This window comes from Salvelinus sp. IW2-2015, linkage group LG4p (genome assembly GCF_002910315.2).
Source record: "Salvelinus sp. IW2-2015 linkage group LG4p, ASM291031v2, whole genome shotgun sequence".
Classification (NCBI taxonomy): domain Eukaryota; kingdom Metazoa; phylum Chordata; class Actinopteri; order Salmoniformes; family Salmonidae; genus Salvelinus; species Salvelinus sp. IW2-2015.
Window position 1 is genome coordinate 23,882,739 of NC_036841.1, and position 27,785 is coordinate 23,910,523.

Genomic DNA, 27,785 nt, shown 5'->3' on the forward strand with positions numbered 1-27,785 from the left:
CTGTCCTCTACCAGCTGTCCTCTACCAGCTGTCCTCTACCAGCTGTCCTCTACCAACAGTCCTCTACCAACAGTCCTCTACCAGCTGTCCTCTACCAGCTGTCCTCTACCAACAGTCCTCTACAAGCAAATCAAATCAAACCAGCAGTCCTCTACCAGCAGTCCAGCACCACTTGTTTGTGAGCTCCTGTCCACTTCTATTCTCATGGTATTTGTTTGCCTGAGTGTGATGATGAAAGTGTGTGTGTGTGTGTGTGTGTGTGTGTGTGTGTGTGTGTGTGTGTGTGTGTGTGTGTGTGTGTGCGTGTGCGCGTGCGTGCGCGTGTGTGTGGTATGTGGATGTGAAAGCGTGTTGAGTGAAGATATAAGGGCTGTAGCGCTGTGTCTGTGGATGGATGGCAGTACTCCTCTGCCTGTGAACATCCAGGATATATCATCTATTAACTATCATTATGCCAGCCTATCGGAGCACAAAATGAGGAGCCATTATCTAGCGATTATTTATGAACTGCCATCGCAGGCTGAAAAGAACTTGTCCTTTGTTAATTAGTCACCTATTCAGTTAGAAAATGGTGTTTGAGACYGGGACTGAAAGCCACTCCAGGCAGAACAGAAAGAGAGCATCATCTTTTCAAATGACATAGGTGGAAATGGAGCTAATTGCAGATGCTCTGAAATTCAAAGCTAATTTTGAAACACATTTGACAAGTGTATTATTCACTTTTTCTGAAGAGATCTGCACTGCTCTGTGCCTATACATGCGTGCATGKGTGTGTATGCAGGTGTTTACTTGCAAGGTCAGTGTGCGTGACTGAACGAGACAGGGTTTTGTTTGWGTAAATAGACACACACTCTGGGGTCATATCTAATGTATCCAGTGCCTCTGACAGTGTAGCCTGAGGCAGGTGATTGTGTGAAATGTTATTTCCAAGGTTGGCACCAGTCCTCCAGGTCAACTCTCCCACTATATTTCTATGGAAGGGCTTTTTAAATGGCAACAGTTATTTTCTCTCTCTCACATCAACACATAAATAGTGTGAATAATGTTGCTGACAGGAAAGGTGTTAACCGTTTCTCCCTCCATTAGGCACAACGTTTAGACGACAGACTTGGCAGTAGACCCAGACATGTTAAAGAAGAAGCTTTTCATTTATAATGACACAAAGCGGAAGCAAATTTTCTAGCATTCTCTGTGACATTATCAGCATTTCAAAACTTTCGAAAGCACCACTTGAAAAATGAAATCAAAATTTCGACTGGAGGTGCTCTTGTAGAACTCTGTTTAAAAAGATAGACTGGTAAACAGACTTGTGAAGAGGATGATGACAGTGATTTTGACAGTAATGGTGATGACCATGATGGAAGTGGTTAGAATGGACTTCATCCGTCCTCCATGCACACGGCATGCTGAGGAGAAGAGAAGTGGAGGAGGGCGATTATAATCATAAATGATAACGCTCCCTCAACGATCCACTCCATTGAGCCTATATAGTCCCCCATCCTGTTGCCACAGCAACCCAGAGACACACTAATTTGTTGTGCAGATGAGTAATTGCCCCCCAATTAAGAATAGGGATGTTGCAGAGAAAGACCACCTAATCTTGGTTGTTTGTTATTTATATATTATTTCTTAATTATTGTTTTTAATAGATTGAACTGAAATGGGAGACTGTATCATGGTCGTCACACCACAGTTGGGTGTTTGGTCGAGTACAGTGGCCCTATGTTGCTGAATGTGATGATGTAACTATATTGTACACGGGTTGTTAGCCATCGGTATTGTTTAAGGGTTTTCCTGGCRTCACATGAACATCCACTGAAGGGAAAGCAACGCACTACGATTCCCTGCAGCAACAAATCACCTCTATGTTATCTAACATCTCATAAAAAGGGTTATTTATTTATTCATTCATTTGGTTTATTTCATGTTTGTACCCTTTGATACATGTTGTGGAGTGTTATGTGTAATGGCAGAGAGGGCTAGAGAACTCGAGCCTGTGTTTAGCCTCTGTCATGTCATCCTCCCAGTGGCTCTGTAGTGACTTTCCCAGATGGGATCTCTCTAATGGTAGTAGCGTTGACGAGACACTCCTCCAGAGCTCCAGTCAGCCCAGCCACGCCGGGTGTCAGCTGTGTTGCCAGGGAAGTGCTGCGGCTGCAGCCAGGGGGAGACTCTCTCTGGGGGCCAGGGGCCCTGCAGATGTTCCACAGCTCCAATGCATCTATTTGGCCACGATAGAGACAGGCTGCTGAACACTGCTCATGTTACGGCGGTGGTTGGGAGTTGACACAACTGTTGTAATAGAGTTATTTTCTCTCATTTTATGTAATTAGATTGTACCTCCATCTTTCTTTGCTATTCTCCATCAGAATGGACATACAGACAGAAGACATGAGTCGCTAGAGGAACATCAGAGCCCTGCCATTATGGTCCCAACCTTGATCTCTCCAATGCTGCTGTTTCATTCCGCTCCGTTTTTCACTTCCACATGCTCAAAGTGAATCATTTGCATGCACAGAAAGGAGAATTAGCTCAGCGCGATAATCAAGCGCCTCCATTCTTCCAGATGGCCGATCCAGTGGTCTCTGTAGTCTGTAAATGGGAGCTTTTTAACTGCATTTTATTCCACATTTTACATAGATAGTGCTATCATTAMCCGTGATCTCCCTGAATAATACAAGTCATTTTACTGTGCTTTGTTAGATAAGACCTTCACGGCACCAGGGACGCCGGCAGCAAGGACTCATTTTCCATGTCAGTGCAAACAAAGCCGCCAGGTGTGTTTGTTGTAAGTGTGTGTGTGCGCGCACAGACGTGTGTGCAAGAGCGATAATGTTGTATTTGTCTTCCTGTCGTTCCTGCTACGTTGTTCTCGCTAGTCTGTATTTAGAGGGATGTTTCTGCAGGCTACCATCATGGCGGGTGGCCTGTGAGGGGGACAGACAGACAAAGGGAAGGGGCCAGCCGGAGGCCTCCTCCACAGTGTGAACTAATGTGGGTGTCAGGGGCGTTGCTCTGTAAAGGTCTTAATTTGTTTGTTGTTAAAGATCTAATTAGGAAGACGAGAGGAAACAGAACGGGACGGCTAATTAGAGGGGAGCTCAGAAATCACTTTGAACCTCAAGGACACCCGGCTATTAGCGTGCACATAAAAAATGTATTAAACCTAGGTGTATGTTTTGTTCCCTTCCTTAAATGATAAAGAAATGCCTTGCTTGAGTGGGCATCCCCCTCTTCTGGAGAGATGCGGAGGAGTGGAGTGGGCCGGCGCATCCTGAACCTTTCTCTCTTTCTGTTTTTCATCTCCTTGAGTGTTTAAAACTCTGTCTTCTAAAGTACATGTTGTATCTGTTGTCTCAGTTCGGACACACCTACTCGTTCTAGGGTTTTTCTTTATTTTTACTATTTTCTTCATTGTAGAATAATAGTGAAGACATCAGAACTATGAAATAATACATGTAGTAACAAAAAAAGTGTTAAACAAATCAAAATATATTTTATATTTGAGATTCTTCATAGTAGCCACCCTTTACCTTGATGACAGCTTTTCAAACTCTTGGAATTCTCTCAACCAGCTTCATGAGGTAGTCACCTGGAATGCATTTCAATTAACAGGTGTGCCTTGTTAAAAGTTAATTTGTGGAATTTCTTTCCTTCTTAATGCGTTTGAGCCAGTCAGTTGTGTTGTGACAAGTTAGGGGTGGTATACAGAAGATAGCCCTATTTGGTAAAAGACCAAGTCCATATTATGGCAAGAACAGCTCAAATAAGCAAGAGAAACGACAGTCCATCATTACTTTAAGACATGAAGGTCAGTCAATCTGGAAAATTTGAACGTTTCTTAATGAACAGTCGCAAAAACCATCAAGRGCTATGATGAAACTGGCTCTCATGAGGACCGCCACAGGAAAGGAAGACCCAGAGTTACCTCTGCTGCAGWGGATAAGTTCATTAGAGTTAACTGTACCTCAGATTGCAGCCCAAATAAATGCTTCACAGAGTTCAAGTAACAGACACATCTCAACATCAACTTTTCAGAGGAGACCGCGTGAATCAGGCCTTCATGGTCGAATTGCTGCAAAGAAACCACTACTTAAGGACATCAGTAAGAAGAAGAGACTTGCTTGGGCCAAGAAACATGAGCAATGGACATTAGACCAGTGAAAATCTGTCAGTTTCGTTACTAGCTAGCTACCTTTTGAGTTTGGATCCTGCGATGCAGTTGGCATTAGTTGCTAGGACCGCTACTATCTGTCCAGTGATCCTGCCTAGCTGCTAGCTAGCTGCCTATCAAGCTAGCTTGAACATAGCCCGCGACGCACTTCGCCATTTTGTCTGAGACTACGGATTGTCCCGGGCTTGTGGCTGTCTAGACCCCTGCTGTTTGTTGTTGTTGTTTTCAATGTTCCCTGCGACCTGCCCTGTCTGAAACTGCATGGAGTAACAGCGTAACCTAATGTTGTTACCATGACAAAGACCAAAGCCGGCGGGAGTACCTTTGTCTGAATACTGGTGGAACTAATAAAAGAATGGATGACCTGACCAGAGAGGTCCAGGACCTGAAGAACAGTTTGCAGTTCTCCCAGTGTTAGCTCGAGTTGAAACAGGAGAACGGCAAGATGACAGCAGTCTYTAAGTCATTGGGAGAGGACATCAGTTCTGTATATGAATCCAATATAACAATGACAGAGAAATCATCTCGAGGGGCAATCAAGGTGGAACAACATGGTTGTGGACAGAATTGCAGGATCTCCACATGAGACCTGGATGGAGTCTGAGGACAAAGTGAGGGAAATGATCTCGGAGAAACTGAAGATAGACCACAGGACTGGAAAACCCACCACCGGCCCAGGTGACAGGCCCAGGCCGATAGTGGTCAAGTTCCTGAGGTTCAAGGACAAGGTACAGCAGCTGTTCTGGAAAGAGCCAAGAACTTGAGAGGAACYTACAGTGCATTCCGAAAGTATTCAGACCCCTTGACTTTTTCCACATTTTGTTACGTTACAGCCTTATTTGAAAATGGATTAAACATTTATTTTCCCCTCATTAATCTACACACAATACCCCATAATGACAAACCTTGGGTATGATGCTACAAGCTTGGCACACCTGTATTTGGGGAGTTTCTCCCATTTTTCTATGCAGATCCTCTCAAGCTCTGTCAGGTTGGAGGGGAGCATTGCTGCACAGCTATTTTCAGGTCTCTCCAGAGGTGTTTGATCGGGTTCAAGTCCGGGCTCAGGTTGGGCCACTCAAGGACATTCAGAGACTTGTCCAGAAGCCACTCCTGCGTTGCCTTGGCTGTGTGCTTAGGGTCGTTGTCCTGTTGGAAGACGAACCTTCAGCCCCAGTCTGAGGTCCTGAGGGCTCTGGAGCAGGTTTTCATCAAGGATCTCACTGTACTTTGCTCCAATTCATCTTTCCCTTGATCCTGGCTAGTCTCCCAGTCCCTGCCACTGAAAAACATCCCCACAGCATGATGCTGCCACCACCATGCTTCAGGGATGGTGCCAGGTTTTCTTCAGACGTGACGCTTGGCATTCAGGCCAAATAGTTCAATCTTGGTTCCATCAGACAGGATAATCTTGTTTCTCATGGTCTGAGAGTCTTTAGGTGCCTTTTAGCAAACTCCAAGCGGGCTGTCATGTGCCTTTTACTGAGGAGTGGCTTCTGTCTGGCCACTCTACCATAAAGGTCTGATTGGTGGAGTGCTGCAGAGATGGTTGTCCTTCTGGAAGGTTCTCCCATCTCCACAGAGGAACTCTGGAGCTCTGTCAGAGAGACAATTGGGTTCTTGGTCACCTCCCTAACCAAGGCGCTTCTCCCCATATTGCTTAGTTTGGCCAGGCGGCCAGATCTAGCAAGAGTCTTGAGGGTTACAGAATTCTTCCATTCAAGTACGATGGAGGCTACTGTGTTCTTGGGGACCTTCAATGCGGCAGACATTTTTTTGTTACTCTTCCCCAGATCTGTYCCTCGACCCAATCCTGTCTTGGAGCTCTACAATTCCTTCAACCTCATAGCTTGGTTTTTACTCTGACATGCACTGTCAACTGTGGGACCTTATATAGACAGGTGTGTGCCTTTCCAAATCATGTCCAATCAATTGAATTTACCACAGGTGGACTCCAATCAAGTTATAGAAACATCTCAAGGATGCTCAATGGAAACAGAATGCACCTGAGCTCAATTTCGAGTGTCATAGCAAAAGGTCAGAAACGTATGTAAATAATGTTTTTCTGATGTTTTTTTATTTTTTATAAATGTGCAAKAAWWWTTAAAAACCAGTTTTTGCTTTGTCAATATGGGGTATTGTGTGTAGATTGATGAGGAAAAACATTAATTTAATACATTTTAGAATAAGTCTGTAACGTAACAAAGTATGTAAAAAGTCAATGGGTCTGAATACTTTCCGAATGCACTGTACATCTTCCTCAGCTAGGACTATCTTGAAGCTGTGTGCCAGAAGAGGAAATAACTTATGCCAGCCATGAAAGCTGCCAGAGAGCGTGGGGACATTGCTTATATCCGCTATGACAGGCTTGTTGTCCACCCTCTCTCGCAAAAGCCTGGAAGGGATGAGAGAGCCAAGCCTGTGGGTTCATAGCTTCAACCCCACAGCATTCAGAGCCATATCCCTGTAATGCTTAGAGAAGATCTTATGTAAAATGTTATTGAAGTGTTGTTGCTGGTTCACTTGGCACATCTAAAGCCTTTTCTTGCTATAGGCCACCAAGTGCTAACAGTCAGTATCTAAATAATATGTATGAAATGCTTGATATTGTATGTGATGTAAACAGAGAGGTCTACTTTCTTGGTGACCTGAATATTGACTGGTTTTCATCAAGCTGTCCGCTCAAGAGGAAGCTTATCACTGTAACCAGTGCCTGTAATCTGGTTCGGGTCATTAATCAACCTACCAGGATGTTTACAAACACTACAGGAACAAGATCATCCACATGTAAAATCAKATTTTTACTAATACTGTAGAACTTTGTTCTAAAGCTGTATATGCATTGGATGCTGTGATCACAATATAGTGGCTATCGCCAGGAAAGCCAAAGTTCCAAAGGCTGGGCCTAAAATAGTGTATAAAAAATCATACAAAAGAATTTGCTGTGACTCTTATGTGGATGGTGTTAAAATATTTGTTGGTTTGATGTGATTAATAAGGAGCATCCAGATGCTTCACTTTATGAATTTATGAAATTGCTTCTTCCAATAATTGATAAACATGAACTTGTTAAGAAACTTACTTTCAGAACTGTTAAGGCTCAATGGATTGATGAGGAATTGAAAATCTGTATGGCTGAAATAAATGGGGAAAAAGGAGTGGCTAATAAGTCTGGCTGACTTACGGTAAATTCAGAAATTATGTGATTAAACTCAACAAAAAGAAAAAAATGTATTATGAAGCTAAGATCAATGATATAGGCCCTCTACTCTTTTCCATGTTTATCAATGACCTGCCACTGGCAAAACAAGGCATGTGTGTCCATATATGCTGATGATTCAACCATATATGCCTCAGCAACCACAGGTAATGAAGTCACTGAAACCCTTAACAAAGAGTTGCAGTCGGTTTTGGAATGGGTGGCCAGTAATAAACTGGTCCTGGACATCTCTATAACTAAGAGCATTGTATTTGGTACAAATCATTCCCTAAGTTCTAGACCTCAGCTGAATATGGTATTGAATGGTGTGGCTGTTGAACAAGTTGAGGAGACTAAATTACTTGGTGTTACCTTAGATTGTAAACTGTCATGGTCAAAACATATAGATTCAATGGTTGTAAAGATGGGGAGAGGTCTGTCTGTAATAAAGAGATACTCTGCTTTTTTGACAACACACTCCACAAAGTAAGTCCTGCAGGCTAATTTTTTAAGATCTTATCTTGATTATTGTCCAGTCATATGGTCAAGTGCTGCAAAGAAAGACCTAGTAAAGTTGCAGGCAGTTGGTCCAGAACAGAGCGTCAGGTCTTGCTCTTCATTGTAATCAGAGGGCTAATATTAATACTATGCATGCCAGTCTCTCTTGGCTAAGAGTTGAGGAAAGACTGACTGCGTCACTTCTTGTTTTCATAAGAAACAATGTGTTGGAAATTGTTTGCATAGTCTAATACACACATCACTGACACACACACTTACACCACCAGACATGCCACCAGGGGTCTTTTCACAGTCCCCAGGTCCAGAACAAATTCAAGGAAACTTACAGTATTTTACCGAGCAATGAGTGCATGGAACTCCCTCACGGKACAATGCCTCTCCCCCATGTCAAATCAAATCAAATTGTATTGGTCACATACACATGGTTAGCAGATGTTATTGTGAGTGTAGCGAAATGTGCTTCTAGTCCTGACCGTGCAGTAATATCTAACAAGTAATCTAACAATTCCTCAACAACTACCTAATACACACAAATCTAAGTAAAGGGATGGAATCAGAATATATGGATGACTGAGCGGCATAGGCAAGATGCAATAGATGGTATAAAATACAGTATATACGTATGAGATGAGTAATGCAAGATATGTAAACATTATTAAAGTGGCATTATTAAAGTGACTAGTGATTTCAAGTCTGTATGTAGGCAGCAGCCTCTCTGTGTTAGTGGTGGCTGTTTAACAGTCTGATGGCCTTGAGATAGAAGCTGTTTTTCAGTCTCTCGGTCCAAGCTTTGATGCACCTGTACTGACCTCGCCTTCTGGATGGTAGCGGGGTGAACAGGCAGTGGCTCYGGTTGTTGTTGTCCTTGATGTTTGTTTTAGCCTTCCTGTGACATCGGGTGCTGTAGGTGTCCTGGAGGGCAGGTAGTTTGCCCCCGGTGATGCGTTGTGCAGACCGCACCACCCTCTGGAGAGCCTTGCGGTTGTCGGCGGTGCAGTTGCCGTACCAGGCAGTGATACAGCCCGACAGGATGCTCTCAATTGTGCATCTGTAAAGGTTTGTGAGGGTTTTAGGTGACAAGCCGAATTTCTTCAGCCTCCTGAGGTTGAAGAGGCCCTGTTGTGCCTTCTTCACCTCACTGTCTGTGTGGGTGGACCATTTAAGTTTTCCGTGATGTGTACGCCGAGGAACTTTAAAACGTTCCACCTTCTTCACTGCTGTCCCGTCAATGTGGATAGGGGGGGTGCTCCCTCTGCTGTTTCCTGAAGTCCACGATTATCTCCTTTGTTTTGTTGACATTGAGTGAGAGGTTGTTGTCCTGACACCACACTCCAAGTGTCCTCACCTCCTCCCTGTAGGCTGTCTCGTCGTTGTTGGTAATCAAGCCCACTGTAGTTGTGTCATCTGCAAACRTGATGATTGAGTTGGAGGCGTGCATGGCCACGCGTGAACAGGGAGTCCAGGAGGGGGCTGAGCATACACCCTTGTGGGGCCCCAGTGTTGAGGATTTGCGAAGTGGAGATGTTGTTTCCTACCTTCACCACCTGGGGGCGGCCCGTCAGGAAGTCCAGGACCCAATTGCACAGGGCGGGGTTGAGACCCAGGGTCTCAAGCTTAATGATGAGTTTGGAGGGTACTATGGTGTTGAATGCTGAGCTGTAGTCAATGAACAGCGTTCTTACATAGGTATTCCTCTTGTCCAGATGGGATAGGGCAGTGTGATGGCGATTGCATCGTCTGTGGACCTATTGTGGTGGTATGCAAATTGAAGTGGGTCTAGGGTGGCAGGTATGGTGGAGGTGATATGATCCTTGACTAGTCTCTCAAAGCATTTCATGATGACAAATGTGAGTGCTACGGGGCAATAGTCATTTACTTCAGTTACCTTGTTGTGTGTATTTACTGACATGTACAGTATGTGTAACTGATAGATGCACACACACACACACTATATGTTAATGTTTTTAAACATATGTAAATTGTAAAGTCTTTTGTCGCTGTCTTTTTTGTTACATGTCGGACCCCAGTAAGACTAGCTGTCGCCATTGGCGTTGGTTAATGGTCATCCTAATAAATCAAATCAAAAGATTGGTGTTAACATGGGCGAGAGAGTTTCCTTCCACCATGTTCTTTTCACCAGTCTCTGTGCTATTCCTTTTAAATCCAAGTCACATTGAAATTGACTTTATAATTTATACCTAATCTAACCTATGACCTGACCCAAGACTTTTGTAGTCTTTTTGAATGGTTTTCAATGGGCAAAAAATGTAGTGCAATGGTGTTCAGTGCAAAACCTCAATAAAAGGCATCTGGCAGAAGTAAATTCATCCCCAAACATGACTATAATTGTATATATATCTTTCTTTGCAAGAAATAACATCCCCAAAAACACAAAAAAATAACTATTAAACACAACTGTCTCCTAGCCTCCCAGGCATGTTTTCTGTCCCTAACCCTAAAACTGAAACAAAAGTATACATATTTTTATACAACTATAATAAAATAAAAACTAGCAAATCAGGTCTGAAAACTACCAAACTAAACTGAATTTCAAATAAAAATAGAAAATATCCTTGATAAGTGCAGTCCATTTCCACAGATAATGCAGCTCTCTGTGAGGGCGCTGAGTGTCTATGGAACAGAGCTGTGGGGACATAAAGCTTTATAGTTAACAAATGCCTTGTCTGTTTCTCCTCTCCTCTGCATCAGTAGTCCAGTACATTGTGAAATCTTGCCTGTGTCAAATCTAAAATGTATGAGGAATTTCTGTTATAATCTTATTGATTTATGAGCAGAAGCCCAAACATGAATAATAGATTTTTCTTAATCATTCTCACACTTATTTTAGGAGAATCTCATTTTGGTTATTTTTCACCCTTGAGCTCTTAGTGTGTGTATTTCACACAGTTATTATGTGTGTGTGTTTTGAAGCGAGCAAGTGATGATCACATGAGCTGACTTGTTGTAAATTCTACTAAAGATTTTCTTTGACCATCATTTTTAGCTTGAGGCCACATTGAGTTCCATTGTGGAAGTCTTCAGCTACACTAGTGTTAGGGAGCAGGGTTGGTGTGTGTGTAGTGTAGTGCCTCTGTAACCAGTCTCTCAGTGGGGCTGCTGGGGTGTGGTGAGCAGAAGCAGGAAGAAAACCAGTATGGATGTTTACTGTAGTTTGCCTTGTCCTGTAACACACTACAATGCCATGTAGAAAAACAACAACAACATAGCAATAAAATAACACACACAAAAACCAAGTCATTACATTACTACAGTACTGTGTTAAGTGTTTCCACGATGATGGACATGCGTCCCATCCTGCCCCTCCCTCCCGCCCCTCCCTCACTCCCTACCTCCCTCCCTCCCTACCTCCCTCCCTATACTATACCCCTATCTCTCAGGGTTCCCAGATTATGGGTTCTATTCCGGGGCCGGGCCCAGTGACCTGCGGGGCCCCCCCTGCTCCTTTGCCGACTATGGCTCCCTGGGGCCCCAGGCTGCTCAGATGCTGCAGCACAGTGAGCATCATGCCACCTCCGCCTGCAACTCCCCCCTCCAGCACCACCTGCAGCACAGCCCGGACCCCTTTAAGAGCCCAGGTGTGTACCCTGCTAACGTCTCCTTCAATCCTTCAATCYGTCAATGATGCCATTCAAGTTACGAATTCATGAGGCAACTGTGAGAGAGAGAAAAAGAGAGGGAGTGTAAAAGAGAGAGAGAGGAAGGAGGAGTTTATAGAGACAGAGAAGGGAACAATAACTATCAGAGGAAGGTGATGCACTGTGAACTGTAGCGTAGCACCCCTGGTAGGCTGGACAATAGAACGAGTCAAAATTCACCCAGGCTGAAAAACAGCAAATTAACGTTTGCTAAGCTGGAACACTAGCGCGAGCCTATAGCAAATGAATAGAATCGAACGTTCGCAGAGCCTGTTTTGACTGGAGTAATGCTTAGAATTACATTTTGCCTAAATGGCACAAAAAAATATATCACTTTTTTATTTTACCACTACAATCTGTTCGTCGGATGAAACTAGAAAAAAACAACTCGTGTAGAACGTAAACATCTGCACCTCGATTGTGTGTCAACTGTGCTTATGACTGTGTAATGAGAAAGTAGGGAAAAAATGAAAACTTCTGACTATTTCTGGTCTAGTGATCGATGACAAATGAGCTCGCTGCCCAGAATTACATAATTACAAAGAGGAGATTCTCCTGATTTAAAATGGTGCCCGACTTGAAAGAATCTAAATATATACAGTGGGGAGAACAAGTATTTGATACACTTACGATTTTGCAGGTTTTTCTACTTACAAAGCATGTAGAGGTCTGTAATTTTTATCATAGGTACACTTCAACTGTGAGAGACGGAATATAAAACAAAAATCCAGAAAATCACATTGTATGATTTTAAAGTAATTAATTAGCATTTTATTGCATGACATAAGTATTTGATCACCCTACAACCAGTAAGAATTCCGGCTCTCACACAGACCTGTTAGTTTTTCTTTAAGAAGCCCTCCTGTTCTCCACTCATTACCTGTATTAACTGCACCTGTTTGAACTCGTTACCTGTATAAAAGACACCTGTCCACACACTCAATCAAACAGACTCCAACCTCTCCACAATGGCCAAGACCAGAGAGCTGTGTAAGGACATCAGGGATAAAATTGTAGACCTGCACAAGGCTGGGATGGGCTACAGGACAATAGGCAAGCAGCTGTGAGAAGGCAACAACTTTTGGGGCAATTATTAGAAAATGGAAGAAGTTCAAGATGACGGTCAACCCCTCGGTCTGGGGCTCCATGCAAGATCTCACCTCGTGGGGCATCAATGATCATGAGGAAGGTGAGGGATCAGCCCAGAACTACACGCAGCAGCAGACCTAGTCAATGACCTGAAGAGAGCTGGACCACAGTCTCAAAGAAACATTAGTAACACACTACGCGTCATGGATTTAAAATCCTGCAGCACACGCAAGGTCCGCCTGCTCAAGCCAGCGCATGTCCAGGCCCGTCTGAAGTTTGCCAATGACCATCTGGATGATCCAGAGGAGGAATGGGAGAAGGTCATGTGGTCTGATGAGACAAAAATAGTGCTTTTGGTCTAAACTCCACTCGCCGTGTTTTGGAGGAAGAAGAAGGATGAGTACAACCCCAAGAACACCATCCCAACATGGAGGTGGAAACATCATTCTTTGGGGATGCTTTTCTGCAAAGGGACAGGACGACTGCACCTTATTGAGGGGAGGATGGATGGGCCATGTATCGCGAGATCTTGACCAACAACCTCCTTCCCTCAGTAAGAGCATTGAAGATGGTCGTGGCTGGGTCTCCAGCATGACAACGACCCGAAACACACAGCCAGGGCAACTAAGGAGTGGCTCCGTAAGAAGCATCTTGAGGTCCTGGAGTGGCCTAGCCAGTCTCCAGACCTGAACCCAAAAAAATCTTTGGAGGGAGCTGAAAGTCCATATTGCCCAGCGCACAGCCCCGAAACCTGAAGGATCTGGAGAAGGTCTGTATGGAGGAGTGGGCCAAAATCCCTGCAGCATGTGTGCAAACCTGGTCAAGAACTACAGGAAAGTTATATCTCTGTAATTGCAAACAAAGTTTCTTGTACCCAAATATTAAGTTCTGCTTTTCTGATGTATCAAATACTTATGTCATGCAATAAAATGCAAATTAATTACTTAAAAATCATACAATGTGATTTTCTGGATTTTTTAGATTCCGTCTCTCACAGTTGAAGTGTACCTATGATAAAAATTACAGACCTCTACATGCTTTGTAAGTAGGAAAACCTGCAAAATCGGCAGTGTGTCAAATACTTGTTCTCCCCACTGTACATCGTGAGATATTTGGCGAAATAGACCGGCATGCCTCTCCATAGGAAAACAATGGGGGGAGCTCAGCGTTCCAAGGGCAAAAGGTATTTCGGGGCTAACATTTGATGACAACCAAGCTTGCTGGCCAAACTTACATAGTTAGAAAGAGGAGATTCTCATGATTAAAATGGCGTCCAACATGAAAAAATCTAAAAATACACATTGCGAGATATTTAGCGAAATAGACAGACATGCCAAAATTTTCCCTATAGTAAACAATGGGACGACCTCAGAGTTCCATGAGTAATTTTTTGTTTGTTTACTTTTGAACTATAAACAACGTGAGCAGGTCTCATTGCCAACAATAGTGAAGCAGGCATTGTGACGTAGAACAATAAGCTGGGAATAGAACGTTCTGAAGGCGAGTTGGTGCCACGAGTTGGTGCCTCAATAGAACTAATAGGATCTGGGAGGGTGAAAAATGCCCTAAAATAAGGCCTGTTTTTTCCTGATTACTTCAAACCGACGACAAGCAGCTGGGAAATATGGTCATATTATGAAACTGGGCTCCACGGCGGATGCAATGAACTAGTTTTTATCAGAAAAAAAGCGTCGTTAAAAATGTCATGTGTCCAGCCTACCCCTGGCGGTTTGCCTGCTATACCCTCATAACACTGCTTTTGGAAATGARTTCAGGATATGTTTAGTTTGATATGTATGTATACATGTCTCTGTCTGCTTACTCACTCCATGTGGAGCTGAGGGAAGGACAGATGGATGTCTGTTGACAGACAGACACCCCGTTCTCATTTTACACAGTTATGGTGACCTAATGTACTGTAGTGCCTACAAACATTTAAATGTTTTACATTTTAGTCATTTAGAAGACGCTCCTATCCAGAGCGACTTACAGGAGCAATTAGGGTTAAGTGCCTTGCTCAAGGGCACATCGACAGATTTGTTCCCCTAGTCAGCTCGGGGTTTTGAACCTGCAAACGTTGAGTTACTGGCTCAACGCTCTTAAACGTTAGGCTACCTGTTGCCCTACATAGGCACACAGTACATGTATAAGTGTTACCCATTTTCAGTTCAGCATACAGTTCAGCATACAGTAGTATTGTTGTCAGTACTGGTTTTTGTTTAAGTTATATCAAGGTCAATATTATTTATTCTTATCACACCCTTCAAATATTGATCTCCATCCCTTGCTTACCCACATTGCATATTGTTTGTTGGTACAGTGTATTACTTTTTCATGTAAGGTGATGAACCATAATTGACATGACTGCATTTATATGTATTTAGACTGCTTATTTAAGTAAGAGAGAGAGAACCCTGATGAGGAATCTYTCATAAAGAACGAGTGGCCATAAATTGAGCTCCCAAGGCTTATATTTGACTCTTGTTACAAAAGTATGACAAGCGTTCATGAATATCATCATGAATAAGTTGAGCAAAAGTTCTGTGGCAAATTTTTCCTGTTGGCTTGACATCTTTCTAGATAATGTTTTGTTGCTGGAATGTAGTCTATTTGATGAGCAAAGAGTTGCAGAATGCATTGAACAGGTTACTTACTATCAATCATAGCTCATCCACTGACAGTCTGAATGATATGGTCTTTAGAAACACACACCTTACTGTTCTTTTGCTTTGCCAGTTCTTTTGTTGGTACCTTAAAACCCTATTTCCTTTGATAATCTAGACTGGAGCATTTTATTGCAATGAGATCGGGTTACTCTGACCTTTTTAAATCACCAATAGTGTTCTAACTACACAACTGTGCTCCAATGAGCGTAAGTCATGTCTAGTTATTAGTGGCTGACAGTTTGGTTCAAATACCATAAATCCTGTTCAACATGGYAACGGCTGGGGGGGATGTGCAATTCAACAAAGTCCACCAATTATGAGGGATCTAGCCTGCTGTATAAACAGAGATAGAGTGGGTAATTGGTTAAAACAGTCTTGTTAGGACTGGGTCACTCTGATAAGAACAGTGCAGCCAGTCAGAGACATTGCTTGATACTACTAAGCAGCAGTGTCACTCTGAGAAGTGGTTTATTTCTCCCTCACAAAGAGGCTACCGTAACTTTGTCATTATTTAATCTGCTGATGTTAGGGGGAGAAGGAATTTTTGATCTGGTGTGTGTGTGTCGTTGTGTGTGTTTTCTACCCCCAAACAGGGATATCCATAGATAGTACTGTGGCTTTTATACACTTGTTAGAGAGCAACACCGTTACACTAACATATTTCACAATCCAATCATCTATGGTGATCATAGATGTGTATCTGTATAGCGTAGCCTACGTAACTTTGAATGAGATATTTCATTTTGACACGTATTACAATGTGTGGCAGAAATCCACCTCCGTTCTCATCTAGACTGTCTCCTTTCTTGAGCTGGTTTTAAAAACCCTTATTCTCACAAGTCTTCAGATCCAGCGCATTAATAGACTTCCCTTTCAATGAACATCCGCACCAACCGAAAGCCTCCGGCTGCAGTGGAAAGACTGATTTAATATTCCTTTATTAATGGGAGTGTCACTGAGCGGCACTCAGCGAGAAAAATGAGCAGACCACGCCATGGGCTCCCAATTTTTTTATTTAATATATGCTCTTGTTTTTATTTATTTTAATTTGTCTTTTCAACACACTAAACAGACGGTCACCTGGTGCTAAGCTGACTGCAGCAATGGCTCAAGTGGTCTAGACAACAATTAGAGTAATTTAAGCCGACCCCATGGTTCCTCGACTTCCCCTTTTCTTTTTTATTTCCTGCTCTCTCATTTCTTAATTTCCAGTATTATTGGTCTGGGATTTCTCCCTGGCGTTGTGTTCTACTTTTCAAAAGACTGTCTAGCGCTCTTTGCCTCTCTCGCTTTATAGCCATAGTTTTCCCCACATACACTGTCAAGGTCATCTACACTGAACCAAAATATAAACGCAACATGCAAAGATTTMACAGATTAACAGTTCATTTAAGGAATCCAGTCAATTAAAATAAATTCATTGTGCCCTAATTTATGGATTTTACATTACTGGTCACGGGCGCAGTCATGGGTGGGTCATAGGCCCACCTACTTCGGAGCCAGACCCCCACCCACTGCGGAGCCAGACCCCGACCCACTGCGGAGCCAGACCCCGACCCACTGCGGAGCCAGACCCCGACCCACTGCGGAGCCAGACCCCCACCCACTGCGGAGCCAGGCCCCCACCGCATGCAAGGCCAGAACCCCACCACTGCGGAGCCCTGTGGAGCGCAGACCCAACCCACTGCGGAGCCAGGCCCCCACCGCACTGCGGGAGCCAGACCCCCCCACTGCGGAGCCAGACCCAGGCAATCCGAATTCGTTTTTCCCCACAAAAAGGCTTTATTGCAGACAGAAATACCACCCCCCCCCACCCCGGTTGGACATACTGACAAATTCTCTGAAACGACATTGGAGGTGGTTTATGGTAGAGAAATTAACATGAAATTATCTGGCAGCTCTGGTGGACATTCCTGCAGTCAGCATGCCAATTGCACACTCCCTCAAAACTTGAGACATATGTGGCATTGTGTTGTGTGACAAAACTGCACATTTTAGTGGCCTTGTATTGTTCCCAGATGCACCTGTGTAAAGATCATGCTATTTAATCCGCTTCTTGATATGCCACACCTGTCAGGTGGATGGATTATCTTGGCAAAGGAGAAATGCTCACTAATGGGGATGTAAACACATTTGTGCACAAAATTTGAGAGAAATATGGAACCAACAATTTACATGTTGCGTTTATATTTTTTTCAGTATAGATTGTCTGTTCAGACTTTTGCCCGTCACACATTAACACACAAACTCTCTTCTGTCTCTCTCTCTTCTCTCTCTCTGGGTGAGCTCTGAGATGCAGAGGGCGGGCAGTGGGCTCCATCTCTCTGCTCTTTAATATGTGCTCTCTGTCTCTGTCTCTCTCTCTGTCTCTCTCTCTCTGTCTCTCTCTCTCTGTCTCTSTCTCTCTCTCTCTCTGTGTGTGGAAGGGCCGGCTGGGCTTGGTGGTAGGCTGCCGTGGAAAAGTGACTCGATGATGCAGTCTTTTAGCAGGCATTACCCAGGACACCCTGTGTAATTTCCTGGCTGTCAGGCACCAGCTAGGCCTGATACCCCTGGCACTAAGGGAAAGATAATCACCATCATATATTTAAAGGAGTAGAGAGAGAGGGCCTCTCCTAGTGACAGGTGTTGATTAGATAGGGGTGTTGTGCCCAAATCCCCAGAGCAATTTACTGCAATTTACTGTATGAGAGGGATTCATAAACTGGCAGTCATATTTGACGCTGGCGGACGCAAGACGCAGCGCGAGACGGAGAGATGTAAAAAAGTGATGAGAGGGACCCGCAAAGAGGCAGCTCACTTTTCCTCTGCCACGTTTTTACCTCCTATAGGATCTTGAGATGAGCTCCTTCAGCTGCTGTATAGAGAAATAGCCTTCATATCTTCCCTTCTGCGCTCTTTTATAGTTTGCATGGAATATGAATGCTTAGAGTACGTAAAAGTAGAAAACTTGTCATGCATGAGCATCCTAAATTACATCTTCTTTTAGAACCATGTTTAGTTGGAGCTGGTCAGATAGCTTGTAGAATATGTATCCATTTTCCATATGTATATGTTTATACCAGGCTCCTCAAACAAACGGCACATTTAAAAATGATTCATCCATTTCTGCTTGCGTTACATTCTATTTCAACTGGGGAACAAAGCATTGAGCCTAATAAATGTATACATAAACTATGTACACTCTTCCTTCTTCCTCTCTAATGTTGTCATTTCCTGTTTGACTGTAGTGTATTGAGTTTTGTCCTTTGTGTTTTCCAGCCCAGTATTACTGTGCATGGAAAAGGCTATARGGACACTCCTGACTTGCAAACCAATATTTAATTTCAGAATTGATTAAAATTAGATTAAAGGGAAAATCCACTCAAAAACTACATTTTGGTATTTTGTGTCATCATGATAATGTGGCCGGTGACACTTTGCTTCTTGGAAGTCCAACATCTTGAAAACTTGACTCCTGACATGCAAGATATTTTGGGTTTGTATCAAAAGTGGACTAATGAAAAAAATATCAAAATATAGTTTTTGAGTGGATTTTCCCTTTAAGATAATGGTTTGGTTAAGGTAAGGGTCAAGTTAGTCGTTTTGCAGTTCACCAGTGTCCTTACAGTCTCTCGCACTGTGCATGCCAGGTCTCAGCCTCGTACTCAGCTTTTATCCATCTCTGCACACCACCCGTCCTAAATATCTGCGTTGCTCATCCCAATTTTGGCTCCCCCGCTTACCTCCCTCCGTTAGGCACCAACCAGGCCCGGCCCGGAGCCTTCCCTGGCACCAACAGTCCCGGGCCCGTGGCTGACCTCTATGGCACTACGAGCCAGGACTCCGGCGTGGGCAACTACATTAGTGCTGCTAGCCCCCAGCCTGGCTCTGGCTTCGGCCACAGCATTGCTGTAAGTATGGCCTACTCCAGCAACTCGTCCACCTCCTCTAATACTGCCTTCATCTTCTCTGTGCTGTCAAGCGTCATCCTTATGCTCAGAACAGGAGAATTCCAGGTCTAGCCTTTGAAAGGATCCTTGTTGAAAGTGCATTATGTAAATCAATAGTAACCCCTTGTGCGTTCAACCACTGTCGTAAGAATATTTTCTCAATGTCCTTTGAAGCCACTGACATTCATTATACCTGTTGGCTGCTTCAGTCTGGGACCTTTGACGAGGGTATTGATGGATTTTAGCCGGCCGTAGAAAAACCACGGAGGCAAATCTGCTCCAACTAAGATGGATGAGTTACTTAAGGCCACACAGATAATTAATACAGTTCTCCCTGTTTGAACTCCTGTCCAAAACATGAAGGTGTTCTGAAAACAGAATAAGGCTTTCTGTGTGTTTGGCCCATTGAACAGCTTGTGTTCCAGTGCATTCCTAGCATGTTAGAGGAATTGTAATGGAACCTTCTCAGTGCATAAAGCACCACTCTGGAAACAGAGAGGACTTGCATTAGATTAGCTAACTGCTGAACCATCATTTGGAATGGGAATGGAATGTCAACTTCCACTTGACTTTGACAGTTTCAACCTCAATAAGTGAAATGTAGGTTGACAAATAAGAGCTTGTCTATATTTCAGAAATGACCAGCACATTGGCACTCAAAATTCCTAGTCAGAAATAGTTCATGCTGTTGCTATATATGGCTATCCCAACCTACATAGAATGAAATGGCTAATATTTTTCTCTTCGAGCTCAGTTTTTATGATTTGTCTTATATAGCGAATATTAATTTTTTGGACATTGGTTGTTGAAGTTCAGTTTCACCTACATGTTGGGTGACACATTCGCTTTGGAGAAGTACTTCCATTTACATTTTTTCCACCCTTGATATCATTGCTGCTGTTGTTTTGTGATTCTGCTGGTGATTTCATTAAAACATGTTAGCATGAATATGATTACATTATAGTTCTACTGATCCATGCWGTCTTAACAAAACCTTGTTCACACAATACATACACAGTACAGTTAGACATCTGAAGCTAACAACATTAGTCTCCTGCTTTAGCAAACATTAGCCCCTTATCATCGAGCAAATGATCCCAATGGCTATAATGGATCCTTATTGGTGGTGAATGCAGAAAACCTTCAAAAATATTTACATGCACCATGTAGAGAACTTCTGTAAGAAGAACTGATACCAATTACTACTGCTGTCCACTGCTGCTGAAATCAGTTGGTTTTAATCACTGCTTCTTATCAAAGAAAAATTGTATTCTTAGTATGTACCACAGCAGTACCCCAGCGGTAACATGCTCTTCGGTGTCCATGTCCACGACTCTTTAGAAATAGGTTGATTTCATTTATGCTGCCTATAAAGAGAGCTCTGCTCTAGGACACAGATAGGTTGCCAGCACCACAATGGGACCCACCTCTGTGTGGCCATTTTCCATATTCAAAATGAATGATCCAAATTGGGACCTAAATGCAGTTCCGATGGCCAAAACAAASCTGACTTGAGGAAATTAACGAGATACATTTACATTTATGCTGGCAGCACATCCTATGACTAAAATATACTCACCATTAATAGGTTTCTTTTTTGCCTTTTTCCCTGAAATGCATACTGACACAGGTACTAACTGTACACTTTTAGGGCCCCTTGATTGCAACCGCTTTTACAAATGGATACCATTGAAACCTAACAGGTGGTTGGTTGCCATCTCATTCGAGGTATTATGTCATTTATATAATATTTTATTATTTTTTTCCTATTCTATTTTCATGTTATTTCTGTCTGATTTAGTTCCTCTCCCTCAAAAAACAAGACAACACTTTTTACAGGGTTTCTACACATTGCTTACATTTCTGCATTCTTATTTTGTATATTTGTATATGCATATTGAAAACCCTTTAAAAAGGGAATGTCATTTTCCATTGTGACATCATCCTGAGAGTTGAAATGTACATTTCTAACTTGTAATGCCCCGACACTATTTCCCCCAATATTGTCACTTTGTTACTCTGTTTCCAGAAGGCTAAGCATGTATTCCGTTAAAATAAATTGTGAAAGTAGTCTGCAAAAGAAAAGTGTACTGGGTTTATGCAAACCTTGCTGTTGCTTTCCTCACTGTTGCTTTCTCTTATGTTGTCGATTTATATAATGTAGCTAGCTTTACACTGGAATTCAGCAATCAACCAAGAGTCATAACCAAGTCAGTCATATCTAGTGCTGTGGGTTGGCATTAGCTATTTAAGCAATAAGGCCGGAGGGGGTGTGCTATATGGACAATATACCACTGCTGTTCTTARGCATGACGCAACGCAGAGTACCTGGATACAGCCCTTAGTCTTGGTATATTGGCAATATATCACAAACATTGCTATTATCAACTGGTTACCAACTTAATTAGAGCAGTAAAAATAAATGTTTTTTCATACCTGTAGTATACGGTCTGATATACCACAGCTTTCAGCCAATCATCATTCAGGGCTCGAACCACCCTGTTTATAATCTGGGAACAGACTCTGGTTTCTTTGCCATGCTACTGTTCAGTATATGGACACTGGTCTGAGTCTGGAGCTAGAGTTGTGAGTGAGGTGGAGCTGGATCTGTGCACTCGTTCAGCTTTGGGTAATTTCCTCCGCTCGAGAACACAGCATCTCTACCCTCACRGCCGCTGTTTATCGAGTAGCTTTATGAAAACAAACTTTCAAACATAATTGTATGACTGTGTAGAAGCCATTTAGAAGCCACATCAGCAAAAACGTGTGTGTATAAAGTGTATTTGAGAGCAGTTTGAGTACAGTATGAGAGGGACAAGTGGAGTGTGTGTGTGTACACTGAGTGTGTCTCTCTACAGTGAGAATCTTTGCCTTAGGGCAGTGTTAGTCACTGCAGCAACCCAGCTGCAACAGTCCTCTACACCATTTCAGTCGTAGGCACTCTGATTTGTGTGGAGTTAGATCAACCCAGACAGAGACACCCCAGTCCAGCTCTCCTCCTGAGTCTTATTCATAAAACCCTCTGTTGGACAGATGTTTCACACTGGTGGAAGTCTGCATGGTGTCACCACTGATCTAGTGACCACTATGTAGCACCCTATGTAGGACCCTATGTACCCCTGTGTAGCACCCTATGTAGCACCCTGTGTAGCACCCTATGTAGCCCCCTGTGTAGCACCCTATGGTAGCCCCTGTGTACAAGCCCTGTGTAGCACTCATGTGAGCCCCCTGTGTAGCACCCTATGTAGCACCTTCTGTAGCCCCCTGTGTAGCACCATATGTCCTTTCGTGTATTGCTGTGAAAGGGAATGACGCGACAGATGTAGTCATCAGTTTCTCTAGTTTTCACCGTATGTATTTTTGTCTGATCACCATGGGTCTGGGAGGCAGTGGGTGTACATTTGTTGTTGAAATGCACTGCTAGTGTATATAACAGCACAGCACCACACAGCACAGTGGAAGCCATCAGAGAAAGCAACAGAGTGAAGTGCAGTTTTCTGTAAACCTGCTTTTAAAAAAACAAACCCCTCATCTAACTGGTAGCTGGGCGGTACTGCTTGTCTCTGTGCATGCTAGGAGTGATGTCCTGTCCATGCCTGCTGCCCCTCTTCCATAAAGCTGTGTGTCGTGTGGTAGCAGGGATACTGCTGGTACCGTATGTTGTGTCTGGGCTGGTGTCTCACTGCCGTGACCATCCTAGCCTGGAATCCTTTCTTGAAGTGAAGCAGAATAATTGAGTTTGGATTCCAGGCTAGTGCCATCCATCTTTCTGGCAGTGAAAAAGCTCCCATGGGATGTAGCACTAGTTCTGCTCTCTCTCCCCAGCAGAGGCTGGGTTTGAGATGATTCAGTTTGGACCATCTGCTTCTTCAACCATTTCGAACCTCTGTAAAATTGMTTCTACCATCAATCAAATGTTTTAGAATCAAGAGAAATGTAAAATGAAGAGATACAACGGCACAGAAGAAAATATTGGCAGTTGAGGGGAAAAGCTGTCAGACATGACATACTGTATCAGTGTTACAGAGAAGGGGGAGCTTTTGGTTTTAACTACTGGCTTTGAATGTCTCCGTTTCCCATTCCAGCAGAGTATTTCAGGAGGCCCGGGGAAGACCGGGCGGAGTTTTTAACTGGCTATGTGAACAGGTGATGCCATCCAACGCCAAGCACTACAGCATCAACCCACAGGAGAAGAGTGGAGGTGGCACCATGTGAAGAAGAACTGAAGAAAATGTCAAAATCATCTCAGAAAAAGAAACTACAATCTGCTGTACTATAATCCAAACCTGGTGTTCACATCCATAATATCCAACTGTAACCCAGTAACTTTGTGTAGGATTTAGGTGTTTTTACCTTTAAATGTTCCTTATTTTAAATCGATTTAGTTTATTTTCTTTCTTTTTGACGTAGTCTTCAAATTAATAAGGAAGATTCATTATATTTTTTACTTAGGATCAAAAATACACAAATATTGGATACTATCTTAAATGAGTAACTATTTATGTAAACTGTCTTATTTCATGTTTTATTTAAAAAAATAGATTGCTATGTTGCTATGGTTGTTTGTTTTCATCCTTGGTAATGGAAAACATTTCAGGTGTCAGTTTGCACATATAGTGCATTTGGAAAGTATTCAGTCCACTTCACTTTTTGCACATTTTGTTACGTTACAGCCTTATTCTAAAATGGATTACATAGTTTTTTCCCCTCATCAATCTAAACTCATTACTCCATAATGACAAAGCAAAAACTGATTTTTAGAAATTTTTGCAAATGTATTACAAATAAAAAACATCTATCACATTTACATAAGTATTCAGACCCTTTACTCAGTACTTTGGTGAAACACCTTTGGCAGCGATTACAGCCTCGAGTCTTCTTGGGTATGACGCTACAAACTTGGCACACCTGTATTTGGGGAGTTTCTCCCATTCCTCTCTGCAGATCCTCTCAAGCTCTGTCAGGTTGAATGGGGGGTGTTGCTGCACAGCTATTTTCAGGTCTCCAGAGATGTTCGATCAGGTTCAAGTCCGGGCTCTAGCTGGGTGACTCAAGGACATTCAGAGACTTGTCCCGAAGCCACTCCTGCGTTGTCTTGGRTCTGTGCTTAGGGTCGTTGTCTTGTTGGAAGGTGAACCTTCGCCCCAGTCTGAGGTCCTGAGTGTTCTGGAGCAGGTTTTCATGAAGGATCTCTCTGTACTTTGCTCCATTCATCTTTCCCTCGATCCTGACTAGTCTGTCAGAGCGACCATCAGGTTCCTCTTCACCTCCATKACCAAGTGCTTCTCCCCCGATTGCTCAGTTTGGCCGGGCGGCCAGTTCTAGGAAGGGTCTTGGTGGTTCCAAACTTCTTCCATTTAAGAATGATAGAGGCCACTGTCCTTGGGGACCTTCAATGCTGCAGACATGTTTTGGTACCCTTKCCCAGATCTGTGCCTCGACACAATCCTGTCTCGGCACTCTATGGACAATTCCTTCGACCTCATGGCTTGGTTTTTACTCTGACGTGCACTGTCAACTGTGGGACCTTATATAGACAGGTGTGTGCCTTTCCAAATCATGTCCAATCAATTGAATTTACCACAGATGGACTCCAATCAAGTTATAGAAACATCTCAAGGATGATCAATGGAAACAAGATGCACTTGAGTCTCATAGCAAAGGGTCTGAATACTATTGTAAATAAGGTATTTTATTTTTTATAAATTTYCAAAAAAATCTAAAAACCTGTTTTTGCTTGGTCATTATGGGGTATTTAATCAATTTTAGAATAAGGCTGTAACGTAGCAGCATTTGGAAAAAGTCAAGGGGTCTGAATACTTTCTGAATGCACTGTACAAGAAAACTGACATGAACTAATGAGGCTTGAAGAAAGGTGGTGTTAATTAAATAAAAAAATAGAGTGTAACTAATAAATCTTCTAGCTTTTTTTGTTTCTTTTAATGTTGTTAATTACCTATTTTGGGCAATAAGAGGACTACAATATTTTCACAGTCCTTTTTTACAATTTTTTTTGTTGTCAGGAAAAAAGAAAACCTTTCCTTTTAATACTTTGTGAATTCAGATTTTAAGAAAAAAATATATAGCTGTAAATATTATTCAAGTCACTGCATATAATCGTTTCAGAGAGAACCATATTTTTGTGATGGTTCATCATAAAAGGCTGTACTGTGTAAGAGCGCAACTGTCAAAGACGAGGACATTTGATGCTCTTAAATCGTATCATAATCCATTTGTAGCACAAAATTCCATGATAACCCCATTGAGGACTCGATCCTACAAGAACACTGTTGGCTTGCTCTGTAAATACTGTTGTCTTTCTTACTGTGCTAATGTCATACCAGCATACTGTTGTGTCTTCTACATGATGAGCTCAAAAGTGCACAGCTTCTAAAAGATGACAGAAGGTTAACACTGGACAATGCTACACAATGTCTCTCAAAGAGGACACCGGCTCAACTTCTTCTAGACACTTGCAAGTGAAAGGCTACTTACTGTATCTGTCACTGAGATTGTTGAAGTCAATACTATATAAAAGAAAAGGACATATTACAAATCCAAAGCACACTTTTACTTTGTATTAGTTTGAAAATACCAGATGTTGAATACTAGTGTCCAGAGACAATTCATACCAATCTGCATGTGTTGATGTTACATTTTGTTGTTATGATTATCTTAATTTTTGGTTTTRCTTGTTAATGCTATTTATCCATTTTGAACAGAGCACCTACTTTCAATGTGACAGGCAATATTTCAAGTCAGATACATTTTACGTCAATTTATTGGAATGTTTTCTTGAACTGATTAGGAAGGCAAATATCTATGATTACCTCAGTCCTGTGAGTTTTGTCTTAGAAGAGATTACAAAGTAATTTATTTGAGGCTTAAACAGATTGAAATGATGAATGGATTATGAGAACAAGTTGTTGCACCGTGATAAGGAAGGAAAGTGACCATATTCTATTTGCACATTTCAAGTGTTGGATATTTAAAATGGTCTTGATAAGATGATACATGAAGGATTGTTTTTTAAGAATAACTTTTTATCCCAATTAGAGATTAGACATCTTGGCTGTTGCAATTGGAAAACGTTTTTCTGCCCAAAGGGCATTTATTTTCCTAAAAATACGAAATAATCCATACATAATCCATAAATTGGAGCATTTCGACCTTGCCAAGTAACCGTAGTCACCACAGTAATTTCCTGTAGGGACTGGTTTGTTGAGATGGAGAAATGGTTCCTCTATAAAAGTTTCAAATTATATTTGAAGAAAGGATTGGATTAATGTATATACTGTGCAGATTTTGTTTGTCTCATTTCACTCAACAACCAGGTGAAGCAGAATGCTGGATTCTTTTCAAATAAAATGGGGACTTGTTTAAGTAATAATAAAAAATAAAAAWAWAAAWWAAAAACATGTATATTACCAATTKAAAAAAGAGAAACAAGTATGTTCCCTTGAATGATTTACATTTTTAATCAGAAGGATTTGTATCAATATTTTTGTGGTTGTTAATGATTATATTAATAATAATTATTATACTAACAATATTAGAATGTACTGTACATCCATCTGGTTTTTTCTCCATTCCCTGTCACCTTATACAGTAATCTTATGTTGATCATCAATGTATTTCAGTAATATGTGAAAAAAGTAAACTGCAAATGACCTTGTAAGAGTGRCGTCTTTGATGCCAGTGTAGTGGTTTATACACTTATTTGTTGATCTCTCTTTCCTCCTCTCCGTCTCTCACTCTCCCAATGTCTCAGTGTTTCTCTGTCTCCCTCTTCTAGTATTAGTGGTAGATGCCATGTAGTTAAGATGTAGATGTAGCTATTAGGAGATGTAGGACCAGTAAGGTTAGAACGGTCTCTTCTAATTACCATATTTTTAAAAAGAAAAGCTGACATTAGTTTCAATATCATTTGTCTATTTATTCTCAGTTGTACTGATCTCACATGGTTTCAACTAACCAAAGCAATCATTGAGGACATTTAAATCAAAAATTGCTGTAAGKCCGAATCGTAAACAAGGCATTGATTGGATCCCCACCCTTGAATGTTTAAAAAAAAATGGGTGTGCCATACTACCTTAAAAGCTAATACTAGATATGCAAAACCGTTTTATTTGTTATTATTTCACAAGAGGGACACAAGCTATAATTATGATTGAGCATAATGGATTTTATTACATAACAGATTAATGATAATAATGGTCATAATAACAATAACTATTATAGATATAATGAATTTGAACTCGTTTTGATGTTTGTGCTCTTAACCTCTTATATCCCAGTGGCCCCTGGCACTACTATTTTTGGATACAGTTTATTTTATTTTCGGTGTCTACTTATTTAATTATTAATTCATATTAATTAATACTTTAGTTTGAGTTCATTATCAACGTTTGAGTATGTAGTGAATTATTTTTGTACTCTTGAACCATTGGAAGCAGATTTTTACTTTAATCAAAGCCAGGGTTTCATGAAACATTTACATTGTAGATTCATTCATACTCCTGCTCTCAAGTGCTTAGTCTTCATTTAAAG